General features: G+C 34.9%; 1 long non-coding RNA gene across 1 annotated transcript; it reads right to left on the bottom strand.

The window, feature by feature from the left end:
- Positions 1-16,120: 16,120 nt before the first annotated feature.
- LOC147565197 (uncharacterized) lies at positions 16,121-16,834 on the bottom strand. Its single transcript, XR_015237054.1, has 2 exons — positions 16,685-16,834; positions 16,121-16,536 (listed from the first exon to the last, which is right to left on the bottom strand). It is a non-coding gene; the product is annotated as an uncharacterized LOC147565197 (long non-coding RNA).
- Between the last annotated feature and the right edge of the window lie 1,486 nt (positions 16,835-18,320).

Below are 18,320 nucleotides of genomic sequence, written 5' to 3' on the forward strand. Positions count from 1 at the left end.
AGCCCACACATGAGCATAAACTAACAGATCCAGATCCTATTTTCAATGAATCTCATGTAACGCTCCAAATCCAGGTTTTCACGTCGGCGGCTATGAAAACCTAAACTTAAAGCATTTCTCCGCAGAACAGTGAACATATATGATATATTCATCAAAGAGACAAATAACATCGACCATAAAGCTCAATAGTAACAATAAATCAATTAACGAAACTTTACCAAGTTTTCAAAATTTAAATGATGTTCCTAAATCATCGACACATATCTCGGACAAGATCAAATAAAAACAAAAATAAGTACTTAGGAGATGAAACTCCAAAACAATTACCTAAAGAAAGAAAGAAGACTGCTAAGAAAATTCCTCTAAGGCTAACTACGACTCAAGCAAGTGGCACTTCCCGATTTTCTTGTCCTGAAAAAATAATAGGTTGGGGCAGACCCTAACAAGTAGATTTCGAAACCTCTAAAGCCTTAATAGACAGTTCCAATAGCTACCAAAATAAGTATTCTAAGTTGTGACTATTATAATAAAGTAAACCACCTTTATAACAAACAATCAAAAGTGATATGATAAGTTGGTGTCCACCGGAAAAATCAGATCATTTATCTGAACCCTCTTCATAACCCCCGTGGTATAAGAGTGTGGTCCACAAGGCTACCCTTGTGTTAGTGCCGACCTCATACGGTCCATACCTATGTCGTACCTCCGTACACCTTTAGCATGCGAACCCGTCGATAGTCGCAATAAACATCCGGTAAAGAGGGTTGAACCAACCACAAAACTCCCACAATCCTCCACCAACTTCATCACATCACACACATATAATAGGATCACACCACAACATACATAAATCAAAATCATATTCGCCATTATATTATGACCTACTAATTTCATACCGATGACGTTTTGCAAGTAGTGAACTATCTAGGATAATAGTTTACAAAATTCTCATATTATATTGAATTCAAACACATGTTCATGTATCTACAGAAAGGATATTATCTATTAGTGAGAGACATCTAATTATAGGAGTTACGCGTTAAAACCATGGCAAATAAAGGGGTTTACCCCTAATTATTATCGTAGTACATGAAAGTAGCATGAGAATGTTAATAAAGATTGTATGGTTCATCAACTATACCATTGGGGAAAATTTCCTTCAAAATCTAACACATAGATGGAATTCAAATTGACCTAAAAATTTGGTTTTGTAGAAGTGATAAATATACTACTTCTAATGTATATATATTTATTTCAAGAACCTTAATCTATGTTCAAGTAAGGGTTATTTTCCGAAAGGCTCCCTACATTATCAAAAATACCCAGATGGCCCACTTTTTCCCGTTATCGTTAAATGTCTGTTACTCTCTCTCCTGCATCTCATCACCTCTCTCTGCCACGTCATCTATCACACCACATCATCATCTTCTCCGACAAGGTCGTCGAATGACCAAAAATCTCAACGACCGGCCGTCGACCTTCATACTTAAAAAAAATCACTCTCTCTCCACTAGGGTTTGGGGAAACCCAAACCCTAGATTTTTTGAAGCTTCAACAGATCTTGTTTGGGTATTCCCCAAACCCTAATGGAGAGATTTTTTTTAGGTATGATGGTCGCCGGTCGATCGCCAGAATTTTTGCCGGCCGACGACTTTACCGGAGAAGATGATGATCTGGCGTGATAGATGATCAGGCGTGTAATTAGGGGTGGGAATTGGGCGGGTATGGACGCCCATGGGCACTTGAAGCATCGGGTTGGGCGGGTCGGGCACAAAAGTTCAATGGCTATTAGGGTAAGCGGGTTAATCGGGCGGGCAATTTTGAAATTTGCCTTGTCCATTACCCGCCCAAGCCCATTAAGAAGCTCGGGTAATTCGGGTATGGGCGGGCGGGTAGCGGGTAATCTCATGACTTGAAAAAATTCACTTTTTCCTATCCTTTTATATAATCTCCAAACACCTTTCCTGTTCTAAAGAGACAATGTGTGATTAAAACTAGACATTATTTGTATTGTTCCTTTTAGGAATTTAATCTCACATTGAAAACTAATGAAGAATTCTCATGAGATATAATAAAACTTATCCCACTCTTTGTTCCCTCAAAGCCAAAGACTACTTCAGTATTCAACTAGGAATTCTCTTGGGCCACTGGAAATGCATTGAGTTCGTGTGATTGCCCTTAAACATGTTGTTTACCATCTCAACTAAGCCTAGCAACATGGACGGTTGGGCTTCATCAACCCATAAAGTTGATGTAATTTGGTTGGTTATCATTGGGTGAGCTTAAGTGGGTGCGGGCATGGGCGGGTGCGCGGGTAGAGGTTTTAACCCATGCCCACCCACCAAAATTTGGCGGGCTGGGTGGGTTGTGCCCGAGACGGGCGCGGGCGTCCATGGTCCTCGTTGGGCTCGGGTGCCCGTGGGCGGGTTCGGGCTTATGGGCAAAATTCCCACCCCTTGGCGTGTTAGATGACGTGGCTGAGAGAGGTGATGAGATGGAGGAGAGAGAGTAATGAACATTTAACGGTAGCGGGAAAAAGGGGACCATCTGAGTATTTTTTATAAAGTATAGGGCTTCGCGGAAGCTGGTCACAACGTAGGGGGGGCCTTTCGGGAAATAACCCTTCAAGTAATACCAACAAAGAAAAATACGGTTCCTTTCTTACTCGCATTTAGAAGGGTAATAAGTCATATATTAATTAAATAATGATTATATATATAATATATTAATGTTTGGGTTCATAGTAAAAAGAAAACCTAAACTCACATTTAGTCTACCATAATATTAATATAGGTTTTTAAGCCAAAATAATAATTATAATGAAAATCTAGTCCAAATGTTTCCATCTCCATACAAAACACAAATCCCTATAATATATATATTTTCCTAATTCCCTTTATAACCTTCTATATATAGAGGTCCAACCCCCATTTCAAAACCAATTCCTAAGAAAATTTTCCTATTTGTTTTCTCTCTCCTCTTCTAACCGATTAGCAATCCATCTTCTTTCCGTAAAACTTTTTTCTCAAAATAGAAACCCTAAACTAAAAGGAAAGAAAATCTCGTTCAGCATCTTCATCACCTTCATCTTCTTCATTCATCATCTTCATCTTCATCTTCATCTTCTTCATTCATCATCTTCATCTTCATCTTCTTCATTCATCATCTTCATCTTCTTCATTCATCCTCTTCATCTTCTTCATTCATCATCTTCATCTTCTTCATTCATCATCTTCATCTTCTTTGCATCATCATGGTTTTGATCGAAAGATCTTTAGCCAAGCTCCTTACTTTCTCTCTCTATAAATTTCAAGGGTATTCCATCACGGTTTTCATCATTTTCTTCAGTTTTCAAGTAACTTTACAGAATCTTTGTATGCTTTTTTCCTCTTATTCACCATCATCGTCATCTTTTAAATCCAAAATCTATTATCATATAACAGTTTTGGTTGTTTCTCACATAAAGTGTAACGTTTTCATTAAAATTTCTCATTAATCTTCATGTTCATAATCATCTTCATGTCCAATTCTTTTTTAAATCTCTCCATCATTTCATTCCTTATTTACATCTCTGTTTAGATACTTCTTTGATGTCAGAGATACTAACAGATTTTGAAGTGTAACATATTTATTATACACAACATATTTTGTATGGAACAAAACATATTAAGTATGGAACAAAAAACATTTTGTATATAACAAAACGCATTTTGTTTTCATCATCATACTACGTCTCTGTTTAGATTTTTTGATAACTATTGATGTCAGATCTACAAAACAGCTTACACTTCTTAACGTATGATACATAACGCATTTTTAAAATAAAAAAACACTTATTTATTCTCAATCATTTCTGACTAACATTTTAATGTATGTTTGATACACAACACAAAATAATAATGCTATATCTTTCGTATCCATAAACATTTTGATACAGGAAATCAACACAATTTATTTTGTTTAGCACAAAATTATTTATGCACCATAAATATTAGACAATTCATTAAACATTTCCCATACTGCATGATACATATTTCATTTTGTATTCATCATAATGTGTTTTATTATCATAATAATTCATTTTTATATTGTCAGTTGCAAAAGTGCTCATGGATTATCCCACAGAATCATCAAACTCAGTAGAAAAGACGACTCTCAAATCTGAAGGTTGCGATAAAATTTCCACTCACGTTGGTCAGCTCTTCTCTGGGACGCGAAGGCATTTGAGTTCGTCTTTCATCAATAAAGTATAAACACATGTTTACGATTTCAAGTTTGTGAAGAATGATTTTAACGTTTTACTGTAGTTTGGCCTAGCAGACTGCAATTGGTGAGTTAAAGGTTGGACACCATTGAAATGCAAGGAAACTTTTTTATTATTGCTATAGAGTAAACACACATTATGTTCCAACTTAATCTCATTATTGTGTATGTTTTATATAACTTTTAGTAATCAATATATGCTTGGCAGATGAAAATACTCATTTTGTCGGCCAACAAAAATTATATTTTTCAACTTGATGTTTATCGGTTGTTTGGCTGCAAAATATAACATAACAGATCTTGGTTGTTTACAGAAAAAAATACTTAAGTAGATGAAAAACACATTTTGCTTCAAACAAAAAAGATAAATTTCAATAACAAATTGTACTTATTAACAAGATTACATTGTTTGTTAGTGAAAAGGTATCAAAAGATTTTTCGTTTTCGATTTGCATTCTGGTGTAAATAAATATGCAAACTGGTTTAAATTTAGCTCTCCAACCACATCAACCATGCGGCCTCCTATTGTCTCATCTTTATCTTTTTTGTTCTTAGAACTTGTTCCAACAATCTTTATAAAATAAAATTGATTTAGCTCTCTGAAAAAACACACATATTTCTTATGTTAATAAACTTTCATTTTCGCTTTTTGGTACTTTTACTGAATAATAACACATCATTTTGCGTAAAATATCTATTTTGTTACGTATTTTTGTCATGTATTACAAGAATATATTTTTTACTGGATAATAACACATCAAATTGCACATTATTATGACTGAAAATTTTGTTATGTAAATCACAATATGAAGAATCATAATACAAAACATAATATGAAGCAACATGTTTATGAATAGAAAATTTATGAAACCGGATGACACAAAATGTGTTTTGTAATAAACAATTTGTGAAATGGTACACACACTGAAACATAAGTTTGAAGATGAAACCGTAAAAAAACGACGAAGATGATTAAACATATCTTTGGAGATGAAATGGTACAAATGAAAGCATAAAAAAAAGCAAGGAGATGAAGCTTAAAGGTTCTCCAAAGCTTGTCATGAGCATTACCAAAACCTTAATAAAACATTACCAATCGTTAATGGAGCTTCAAGATGAAGAAAAAGCTTAAAGATGAAGAAAAAACTTGAAAATGTAGATGATGAATCATTCATGGCATTTTATTTTTGTCTATTAAGGTCTCGGTTGTGCTTTACAATGTAAATTAAGTGTATTAGAGAGAGAAAGATTCGAGTTTAGACAGAGCTAGTTTGAAGAATTTCTAGGGTTTTTTTTGTGTTGGAGAAACTCGGTTTCTAAAGAGAGAGAAAATGACCCAAAAATTTCTAGTTTTTGAAGAGAGAGAAAGTGACCAAATATTTTTTGATTTTTGGTTGATAAAATATGTGTTTTGCTGGGTTGCTCGATTTTGTCGTCCGGCTCTTACGAAATTTGAGCGGGAATGGAGGAAGGATTTGGATGAAACATGTTTCATCTATAAGAGGGTAATAGGGTCCAAAAGGGGAAATGACTAAAATCCATTTTTCGGGGAAAATAAGACCCTATTTCCTTTTAGGATTTTCTTTTGGGCCTAAAACCCATAGACCATATATAGTATTGTGGTTCGGACCGAGTCATATCGACCCAACATAGCCTGCATAGGGGCCAACCTGAGCCACGACGAGGGTCAGAGCAGGCCCATCAGGCTCGCGGTTCCTTTTTGATTTGTTTAAACTTTTTCTTACCTTACATGATGCTATATAGAAAGAAACCATATTTTCTTAGGTTAGGATTTCAGCTCCGTATTATCTACATTTATATACTGTAAGTGATAAACACTACATAATTACATGTCATATAATATGCTGAACAATAAAAAATTTAATGTTTAAAGTGTGTTATATCGTTTTAAAAATATAATAGTATTAGAGTATAGCCCGTGCCCGTAGGGCACGAGGTTTCTATAAACATAGAGTTTTCTCTAAGTATTTTAAACCTAATTATTTCGAAATCTTAACAACATTGGATATTTTATTGGGTTATTTTAATTTAAAGAGAAACGAGATAGAGAGAATCGTGTGAATTCAAAGAAATTTGAAGAAATTTAAAGAGAGAGATCGAAGATTGGGAAAGAGAGAGAGGGATAGTATGAGATTTTATACGAAGCGGGTAGTTATTTTGACCTTTAGAGCCTTTATCTCTTAAAGACTCTTTAAACAAAAGAAGAGTCATGATTTACAAAAATAAATTAGACGACCGAGATTTATAAACGCAAGTTATGACATGGCAAAAAGCCTATGTCATTTGTTGTATAGATGTTAATAATATTGGAATAATATATTTATCATATGTAATAAGACTAACATAGTTACCATTTATCTAATTAATCATAAGAAAATACATTATTGTTTTGTTCAAAATCTCAATCGACATAAAATTAATGTAAATCTTCCAATATGTCTATGGAAATGTCGCTCAAATTATCGATGGACATTTTGTCCATGGATTCAAAATCCATAATACGTCGATCGATACAAAATCCATCAAATGTCCATGGACTCTCAAATAAAAACATACGTCTTAAAAAAAGTCTATGAACTTGAAGTCCATGAGACTTCTCATCTCCTAGACTCCTACCACCCCCTTAGAATGCCCCAATCACAAGATTGAGATGTGTAATTAAAGGATTCTAAAGGTATTAATATTATTTAGCATAAATTTAAAAGAAAAATGTCAGTGAAAAATAAATTATTTTAGTAGAGAAGATAATAATAAATAAATAAATAATATTAATATTAATTTGCTAGAGAAGATGATGATAGGAATAATATACTGTTGGTAATAAGACTAAATATAAAAAACTTATAATGATGAAGAAAATCATAAAAATAACATAATATGAACTACAATAACACATTTATCATAATCAGAAATAATGAAATAATGAAACAAATCAAATCAATAATCATAAGATTAATGTTTTGATTTGGCTCCCAATGTGTGGGGACATTTTTTGGCTTTATGTTCCACCGACTACAAATTTGACCTCTAATTAACAAAATGCTAGTCTTTTTGTTGAGTTCTTTAATCATTTTCCAATTTTATTCGGATTATTTTCCATTTAGCGCCTAATTTAGGACCTGTTTTTTGTTCGCCCCTAGTTCATAGAAAATGCAAGATGTCCCCCTTTTTCAATGCTTTGACTAGAAGGTCATATTTCTACTTTTCAAAATCCTTATTTTTCCCCCTCCTACTCTTTTATCATTTCTCTCCCCTCTTCCTCTTCAACACTCAACCAACTCTCCCACAAAGGGTGCTGAGCGACGCTCACCATTGTAAAGATATGATGTTCAAATCTTCAAGATTGTCAATTCTTTTACAATTAACGCAGATAATCTAGGGCACAATCATGTAAGTTAACATCATGGTTTTCAAGAATCATACATTGAACATCAAGTGAGCCACCTTCCCCAAACCTAAAGTTTCCATTAAAATCCCGATGTGGTTCTGATGAAACATACACTATTAATAGATTATGAAACTAGAGTGAGTTATTAGGCCCAGGGCCGTGCCTGATAATTTAAGAGCCCGGTGCGAAATTTAACCGGGGCCCTTTGCATAGATGTGAGGCAAACAAAATTTACACGCGAAGTGATGACACAAATTTCACCAGTAAATTGTTTTATTAAAACTATCATGAATCTAAACTCAATGAATAACAATTTTATATTATTCGTCTATCATTTTTTTTCTAATAAAGTTGTTCTTGATTAGTATAGGTTTTTATTTGAAATTAAGAACGCAAGGGAGAGGGAGAGAGAGACAAATGAGAGAAATTGTATATAGAGTTAGAGATAGAATATAAAAATAAACAAGATTGCGAGATAGAGTTTTGTGTAAAATATATGAGAATTAGAGAGAGTAAAAAGACCTTCGTGTATTTTATATTAAAAGAAATTATTTGACTATTAAAATCAAGTTTGAATTAAACCAGTAACATTAGGTGGAACGGACATTTAAAACATTCCCTAGGACGCACGGAGAGTTGGCCTTTATAAAAAAAAAAAAGTATGAAATTGCTTTCCATGGGGTTCGAACACATGACCAATTGAGTGACATTCACCAACTTTTCCACTGAGCTACACACAACAATTGATTTAGGATTGTGTGTTTAATATAAATTTAGGGAAGCAGGCACTAATGACCAACCAAAAAGTGGGCCCTTTGTGGTGGGGGGCCCTGTGCGGGCGCACGGCCCGCACCCCCACCACACGGCCCTGATTAGACCCCTCCTCATCTTTATTTATAATATTAAGAAGGTTACATTAAATAGAAATATATCAAAGAGATAAACATTAAAGAAAATAACAAACATAAAATCAAGCTCGTTCTGATCTTGGACGCAGTACATTGGAATCCTTAAGCACCATCACGAACACTACCGCGCATCCGCCTGCGGTGCGGTAAGGCACCTCTAAATAATATGACGATTTAGTTTTCTCTTTCATTTTCTCTGGATTTCTTTCTTCTCTTGGATATTTTTTTCCTATTACCCTCTCGCAAATTGAACGTGGAATAAATCAAAAATTCTATTTGAAATAACTCGATGCGGCAACTTTGACATACTCTTAATTGAGACGTCAATTGAATTGGTTGTTGATCAAACTTCGATTAGGTGTATATAACGCAAATAACCAAGTAATATCAGGAAAGTAACGACGAGCGAACATCGGTAATAATAGAGAAACTGGTTCGAAAATCTAGAGCAAACTCGCTTTCGAATAATTCCACTCAGAAGTTTAAATTGGACTTAATCACACTGAATTCAGAGGTCCGTTGCACTTAGTGAGCTTGATCAAATTGGATGCAGAGGCCCATTACAACAAAAAATTAACGTCAAGACTAAGCTGGTAATCGACGACCGAAATAATTTCCCAACCGAGAGAAGAAACAAAACAACTGCTCATGACAAAACTGTCCTTGTACAAATATTGATCTTGCATCCACACGGAAGTTACTTGAACAATCAACCAAACTTGTAATCAATTGATTATGATTAGTCTTTCAGTTTTAGTTGAGTGAATGAACAAACTGGAAAAGATGAGATCTTTGTGTCTTGAATCAAATTGTTGATGACAAACTATAATAAAATGTGGTGAGCCAAATATGATGAGAATACTAGAAAAAAATTATACTAATCTTAATTTAATTGATTTTACAAGAATTTAACTGGAGTGAGTTATTAGACTCCTCCTCACCTTTATTTATAATATTGAGGAGGTTGCATAAAATAGAAACATATAAAAGAGAAAAACATTAAAGGAAATAATAAACATAAAATAGAAGTGTCTAAATATATGATGATTTGGTTTCCTCTTTTTTTTTTTTTTTTTTTTTTTTTTCTAGTTATCGTTTTATGTCGTAGATATTCTTGTTGGGGTCCCTCCTTATAATTAAAGGACTCCTAGTTGGAATCGGCTTCTTCCTTGTTTGGGGAAAAAATAGAAACTTCTATTTTTTCAAGTCTAAAAAGGAATTCCTTTTTCTATTGGTAAACCTCTCTATTTATCATTATAAAAGGGAATGAAAGGGAAGAGATTATTCACAACAACTTTCAGAACAAAGAGAAGTCAGAGAAAGAAAATTTTCTGAAGTGGTTCTTTCAAAAGAGATTGGCAGAGAAGAATATTGGTTTGAAGAAAAGAAGATTATTAATCTTGCGAAGCAATTTAGTTTGTGGTTATCTTCTTCAGTCTTTGGTAATCTAGGATTTGTTCAAATCCTAAGGAGTAAGAGATTTCTATTTCTTTGTTTCTTTGTTCAGTTTATCCACCATAGTTTTGGTGAAGAGTTATTATTCAAGAGTGTTTCTACACATCTTGAAGAATTGGTTAATCCGCTATTTATGTAGGGAAGAATTGTTATCCAAGAGTGTTTCTACACATCTTGAACAATTGGTTTATCCACCATAGGTTTGGTGAAGAATTGTGTAACCCATTATTTAATTATAGTGGAAGATTTCTGGACTATGTCCCGTGATTTTTTTACTTTCTATCTTGGAGAGATTTATTGTCACGTTAAATAATCTTGGTGTCTCTACTTTTACTTTCGGATCGTTTATCTTCATATTCCTGAACAAGTTAATTAGGTTATTTTTCCTAACAATTTTTTCCCTATTAACTGGACATCAAGTGAACCACATTAAAATCCCAAAGTGCTATGCTAGTATGTAAAACATATATATTAGGAAAACTGGAAAAAGAATTAATTTCAAGCATATGTTAGAAAATTTAAAGCCAAGGAAGGTGATTTAAAGGAATCATCAAAGCGATGGTTTATGATTGTTTCCTTAACAGAGAGAATATCTGAATAAAAATTGATTCGAGTAATTACCAAAGAAGATAAAGTTTCAAATCTGTTTCATTTGGTCAAGATCTCCTCAACTTTTGTACCTAATTTAACAAATAATTACTTACATCGGAAGATTAAAGGTTTATTTACTCTTTTGCTTCTCCGGGTAGTTATCGTTGTTGAGATTTGTTGCGAGGTTGATACCACCCCATACAACGTTGACGGATTAAGATCGTAACTGGTTTCTTGTAGCACTCGATTAAACTAATTGCATCTTGTAAACCCTTAATTTGTCGTAGATGCTCTCTTGTCCTTCCTTTTCTTTTGTTGAAATTCTCTTGTCCTTCTTCAGTTGAGAAATTGAGTTCTCGTGACAGAGTGGCAAGAATTGAAATAGAATGTGCAAAAATCCTTGTCATGGGTTATGATGATCACGGATGTTAGATTTTTCATCAAGAGATTATATTGCTTTTGGGAAATCAGTTGAGAAATTTAGGTAGGAGAGATGAAGATGAGAGAGACGAGAGAAAGTAACAGAAGAGAATCGCCGGTTGGCACCTTCAGATAAAGATGAAACTAAGAGAGAAAAATAAGAGATAAAAGAACAAATATTGAAGAAGGATATTTTGGAAAAGTAAAGATATAATTTTCTAGTCAATGCATTGAAACCACAAAAAGAGGGTCATCTAGTTATTTTACATAAACTAGGGGGCCAGGCAGGAAACTAGCCATAAACTAGGGGCTAACGAGAAAGAAAGAGTTATTACAATATTTATGACTAATTACAGACGAAATAACAGTCCAAATAGAATTACTTAGTAGAAAAACACATCGAGATGGGAAGTTTGAGAATCCCTTTTTGTTTTTGCCCTACTTGATGTTTCCGAGTCAAACCTTTTCTTCCTCTTTATCTAGAATCAAACCCTAGAAATTCGGCCTAATTTGGAGATCACTGCGTGGTGACTTCTCAACGTAAATTATCTCTTTCAGCTTGTACTTACCACGGGGGCTGGTCATCATCGTTGGGTAAGAGATAACTAGAGTTGCCAAATCACCCCTTTAATAGTATAAGAGTGCAACCAACACCTGGTAGTCCAGTTGGTAAGTGCATCTACTTCGCAATGCGGAAGTCCCAGGTTCGATCCCATTGAAGTGCAAATCCAGGAACATTGAACTTGATATAAATAAAGTAGTTCGGCCTACTTAACACCCAACTAAAACCCTACTAATTCACTCTCAGGCAGAGAGCGGCGAAAAGATTTTTGTTAAGCTCACACATGCGAATAAGAAGAAAAAAAGTAAAAAACAAAGTAGGAGTTCAATGGCCACAAGTACACCACCGTCACCACGATCTCTCAGTACCACCATCTTCTCTCACCACCACCATCACCGCCATAAACTCCCAGGCCACTAGTCTCTCTCTTCGTTTCGCTCTTTCGACAACGGTTCGGGTAGTGGTGGTGCAGGTATAGTGAGATAGCGAGAAACTGGTTGGTGGAAGGGGTGTTGTATATCGGTCGTTTACTTTATTTTTTTTGGTCGATGTGTGTAAGTGTGCCTTCAAAAACATGTGTGTTTGGATGACGAAATCATGAATCCGCAGATTCATGAGTCTTTCGGATTCATGAATCCAAGTAATATATTTTGGTTTGTTTGGCAACTAATAAGAATCCTATGATTTATTATTATTTGAGTATTTTTAAATGCATCTTTAAAGAAACATTAATCTTGAAACTCTTTTTTCAAATATCGTTTCATTCGATAACCCTCCGTTTTCTTCATAATTTTTTTTCGAGAACTGTTTTTCCAATTTTTTTCGTAAACAATTTTTTTTTTCAAAAATAGTTTTCCCCGAAAGCCGTTTTTTCCTCGAAAACCCTTTTTCCTGAAAAAAATCTTATATTTTCACGAAATGATTTTTTTTGGAAAATCATTTTTTTTGGAAAATCATTTTTTTCGGTAACCAAGATTTCATGCAACTTTTTTTTCACGAAAATTATTTTTTTTCCTTTGAAAAATACAATTCGGGTAAAACGGTCTTCATGAAGTAAAAAGTTTTAAAAAATTTTTAGTTATCTAAGAAACGGTCTTCGAGAAAAAAAACAATTTTTGGAGAAGAAAAAATATGTTCCGGAAAAAAAAACGGATTTAAGGAAAAAAAAGTTATTTGGGAAAGAATCGAGTTTCAGAAAAAAAAAAAAAACAGTTGTCAAAAAACCGGATTTTGGAAAAAACGCTTTTCGAAAAAAAAAACGATTTTTGAAGGAAACACTGATTTTCGAGAAAAACATTTTTTGAAAAAAAAAATAATTTCAAAATAATTGTTTTGGAGAAGGAAATTTTTTTTGTTGATTTTAAGTTTGAAATCAAGGTTTATTAATCCAAAATCCTAGCAAATCTTAGGAGGTAGGGTGAGATTTTAGTCCAATACAAATTCTGGAATTAAGAATTCTTAGGATGGAAGAGTCTTAGGATTCTTGGTGGCAAATAGACCAAAACTTCTTGAATCTTACCAATTTTTTGCTTGTGTGCCTTTGACTCTTTTGCAATTTGTATAGTTGTGCCTTTTGTGGGAAGTTCTAGACACCCCCCATTTTCTTTTAGATAGGTGCCTCTATTACAAAAGCACCCCACTCAAACTCTAAGGGTGCTTCTAAAGGCACCGAGCTAAAAAGATGTTAGCATTCGGAAATTGTATTGACTCGGGTCAATGGTCGTTGACCCAAGTTCTCTATAAGCACCGATTTTAATGTGGGTGATGTTCACCTTCATTAGTTCTTTTTCCTTTTTCTCTAGTTATTCAAATCGGGAACAACAAAGAAACAAAATTTTAGTATAAACCCATACCAGAATGCTGCCGTTTCACTACCAGGTAGTTGTTCATACAAAGATTTATAAAAGATCCTCAATCTATCTGCAAATCCAAAAAGAAAACACAACATCACCATTAAAACCCTAATATCAAGAAACCCATTGAACAAAATAAAAGGCTAAACCACATACTTCCTCAGGAAGATCACGTTTCTGACTAGTCAAATCAGACACCTTTTTCTCCTTCTTCTTGCCATTATTATTTTCTACTACCACTATCTTCTTCTTCACCTCTATTTCTTCTTTAATCTTCTTCACCTAAACAAACAAAACAACAAATGTGAAAAATATCACTTACCCATTACTCAGTATAGAGAGATAATTGAAAAAGAAAACAACCTACATTTGCTTTCTTTGGGTTGTTCTTCTTCATCATCTTTGGGTTCCTCTTTATTTACTTTACTATTAAGACGTGATTTTGAAATACCATTAACAAGTTTCTTCTTCTTGTCTATAAGAAGAGAACTAAGGTGCTGTTTGTTTTTTGTTTTTTTCAGATCTGAAATCTGAATTGGGTGCCAATTCAGATTTCAGATGTTTGTTTTTTTTAATTTGGTTGGATCTGAATTTTGGCTGAATTACTTAAATGTCTGAAATAACTGAAAAAACACCCATTAATTTCAGACTTCAAAACAAGTCTGAAAGAGAGACCCAACTTCTGAAAAAGTTCAAATGACCATTACGCCCCCATGAATTAAAAAAATCTCTCCTATTAAAAATATTTCACCACCTGCACCACCACCAGCATCGCCGCCATAGCCACCACAACCACCACCACGCAACAGGCCACCACAACCACCACACAACAGGCCACCACCACCGGCACCACCACCATAGCCACCACAACCACCACCACGCAACAGGCCACCACAACCACAACACAACATGCCACCACCACCGCCAACACACAACAAGAAAACCACCGCAACAACACAATCACCATAACCACAACCACCACCACCACCACCAAGAAACAACATCTCGTTCATGCGTTTCCTCAAACAAGTGAACAACATCAAGAATGGACTCAGAAGAACAATAACAATGAAGAAGATTGTTAGTTATAAACAAACCTGATCCAAACCCAGATTTTAAAACACAAGCATGTATCATGTTCCCCGTCTGTAAAGATCGAGAAGGGATCGTATTCCTTAAGATTGAGATGATAAACCACGAATCCATGATCTGGGTAGGATTTAATTGGGATCCATAAATGAAGAATCAAAAGGGTTTTTTGAAAGTATTACATATAAGGGTTAGAGAGAGAGATTGCCGATCTGGACACCATGATTAACCTTCAGCAGAACTTTTCCATCTTCCATGTGAGAGAGAGAGAGACGGTTGAGAGAGAGTAAATGAGGAAGGGAAACAGATAAAGAGGGATCTAGGGTTTCTTTCATTTATTGAGATTGAAAATAGAATTTAGTTTTTCTTGGTAAAATAATATTAATTAAGGGTAAAAATGTCATTGTCTGAATTCAGACCTAATGATCCAGATTGGAAAAACAAACATTTGAGTTGTAAAATAATTCATCTAATTCAGATTCAGCCATTTCAGTTCAGCCAATTCAGATTCATCCAATTCAGATTCAGACATATAAAAAAAACAAACAGCACCTAAGACTTTTTTTTTCTTCAAATTCATTTTCTTTCTTCATCACTTTTTCTTTCTTCATGACTTTCTTCGTGTCGGGGAGAGAGAAAGAAAGGGAATTCTGATTGAATGAATGTTCAAGCATATAGGACTGATTGAGAGCAAAATTTCAAAGAATTTCGTGAGATAATAAGCGATTCCGCAAGTAGAAGTTCGGCTTTAAAAGCTTAGAGAGACAAAGTTTGAAATTCCCAATTTGGTTCAGATTTTGTGAGAGATGGATGGAGTCATGGAGGGGTTAGGGTTAAGTTAGCTTTGACCGGTGCCTACATAGTTGTACGATGCTAACAGAGAAATAAGCAGTTGGGTCTGGTGCTAATAGAGATGGATGCTAATAGCCTTTTGCCCCGGTGCCTTTAGAAGCACCCAAACTCTAAATGATTTCGCTTTGTGATACAGGTGTCTCAAGCCATATTACAAATGTATAAAGGCCAAGTCCAACGTTGAGGGACTGGGGCTCCCAAATTCAAATGTGGGAGCTCCATCCCCAACCCCTCCAACTGGGGAGCCCCGTGCTCCCAGCCCCAATAAATCGTTGGGAGTTCCCAATTGGTTAAATGGGAGTGTAACTTTTTTTTTATGTGTTTTATAAGGAGTTAATTCCTATTTGGTCCCATACTTTGTGACCAGCTTCCTTTTTGACCCCCTATTTTTCATAAATTCAAATTTGACCCCCTATTTTCATGTAAATGGCGTAAATACCCTTCCTAATTTCTAAATAAAATATTGAAAAACATAAATATTTTCACCTCACCTCACCTCACCTCACCTCTCTCTCTCCACCTCACCTCACCTCACCTCACCTCACCTCACCTCTCTCTCTCTCTCCACCTAACCTCTCTCTCTCTCCACCTCACTCTGTCTTCTCCAATGAGGTCGCCGGCCGGAAAATTTTCTGACCGGCGACCTTCAAAAAAGAACCTAAAGGTAACAAAAGGGCTGTCACAATAGGGATCGAAGAGCTAGAGAAACAAACATATCTACACCACCAAATCCATAATAGATTATATTGATGACGAAATTACAACATAACTAAAACAAAACCACGTTGCATAACAAATAGATGATCACGCAAGCCATGATCGTTTGATTAAACTCTTATTTCAATGCTAGACATCATAAATATATAGATGCAGCTACTACTAATTTTCTTCTTGTATGCACCGGGTTTGTATGTCCTGCATAGGATTAAGCGCTAACACAACAACAAGCACAACCGTTCAAATTGAGTCCAAGGAGACCAGCGACGCATGCATAAGCATCGAGTTTAACGTTAGGGCTCGCTAGGCAGCCTTGGGTACATGTGTTGTAACATTGTGTATCAGCAGTGCAACTGAGGAGTGACAAGTTCAACACGATCCCAGTATTGCATGTAACTCCGAGTGCGGATGCCATCTCTGAAAATGTATTTCAATACAAAAGAATCAATTACGCATGATCAACTATATATATATATATATATATATATATATATATATATATATATATATATATATATATATATTATGTAGCAACTTGATTCATGAAAAATGAGAGTAAACTTACGCGAGTTAGCAGAGAGGACAATCATGGCAAATAGGAAGCCAACCAACATTGAGGAAGATGATGAACTCTTGCCTGCCATTGTCAAAATTAGAGCAAAGAAGATAATTATATTAGAAACTGGTACTGTTTGAATACTTTAAGCTTGGATGAGGAAACATGAGGAAATTAAGCCTCTATTTATAGACATATTAGTCTCTAGTTCGAGGAAGACATATATTTAAATCTACAACTTGTATTAATTGGTTCTTGAAATATTAATTTTGTAAAGAAATTACAACTACCTAGTATATATGTACAACTTGTATGTACTCCTACAAATATTAATAACTCTATGCAACTTGTTTGGGCAATTTGATCATTTTTTATTTGTTATTTGTAAATTTGGTGATGGTCTCGATGTATCGTGATTCTATGCCATGTGAACTTGTTGGGTCATACCACAATCGGTCACTAGCGTATTTCACTTGAAAAGTAGGAAATTAGTGAGCGGGAAAGAACTCCGCTATCATATCAATGACAACAACTCGGAATACTAAAACAATCAAATATTTTCAAAGAAAAGTTTTCTAACAAATTACTGTATGGTTCGTCATTGATAAGGACCGTTTATTTTGTGGTCCAGCTGTACTTGTCAACCAAGTGGGTTGAATTTGCTGAGTTGTATAGCACTGCACTTCCGCTTTCTTGTAGCGTGGTATTTATCCCTATAACATTAGGCTTTTGGGCGGAAAGATTCGAACGGGCTCACAAGTGGTAATTTTTGTGGCATGGGGTTAGGTTGCTACATTTTCTTGATATAATCAAACTTATAATGTGTAAGATATTCGATTGAAAGTAACTTGCTTGTTATTAAAGCAGAAGTGGAATAATCAAGGTACGTAGTTGGCTCTAGCTAACCGGGAATGGCCATAGTTTTACATTAATCAAGATTCAAGGGGGCGATAATCTAGCAAGCCCATGGTATTCCTTCATCCCATATTTCCATGGTGAAAAACGTGCATATCATTTAAACCTATGCATTGGTACATATTGAGTTCTTGATCTCCTAAACATAAGCTCAAAACCCACCCCAAACTACTCGGGTCCAATGGGCTAATAACTAGCCCGAAATCCAAGACGTATACTGCCTGTTGTTTATTTTTCATGAGCGGGTAGGACCGTCCTACTTTAAAAACCTTACCTGTATCCTTAGCCCGAGCACCAAGCCAAGCGTGACCAAATAAAATGCTTTTTTTTTTTTTTTTTTCTTGTTATCCACCGACTAGGGACTCCGACTCAAACACTTATGCGCCTTTCGCTACCTCTCTTCAACATTCGTTCCTCTCCTCAAAGCCCACAGGTTTAATGTGATCTAGCATAGAATGGATTTGAATTAGTAATGGTGCACTGGTGGTCAAAACTTCCATTTCCATAGATTCTTACTACTGATTTTGTAGATTCATTCATAGGGTCGTTTATCTTGATTCAAGTAGCAACAACAAAGAATAGTAAATCTAGTCATTCCTGATTGACAGGTATGACTGAAAAAGTGTCCAGTAATGCCGCCTGAGGTTGACACCACGACATTAACACGATGAAATTTCGGTTGGCTGTAATTATACATATATATATATATATATATATATATATATATACA

This window comes from Eschscholzia californica, unplaced genomic scaffold, assembly GCF_041429995.1.
Source record: "Eschscholzia californica isolate CP2 unplaced genomic scaffold, dmEscCali1.0.p SCAF_1, whole genome shotgun sequence".
NCBI lineage: Eukaryota > Viridiplantae > Streptophyta > Magnoliopsida > Ranunculales > Papaveraceae > Eschscholzia > Eschscholzia californica.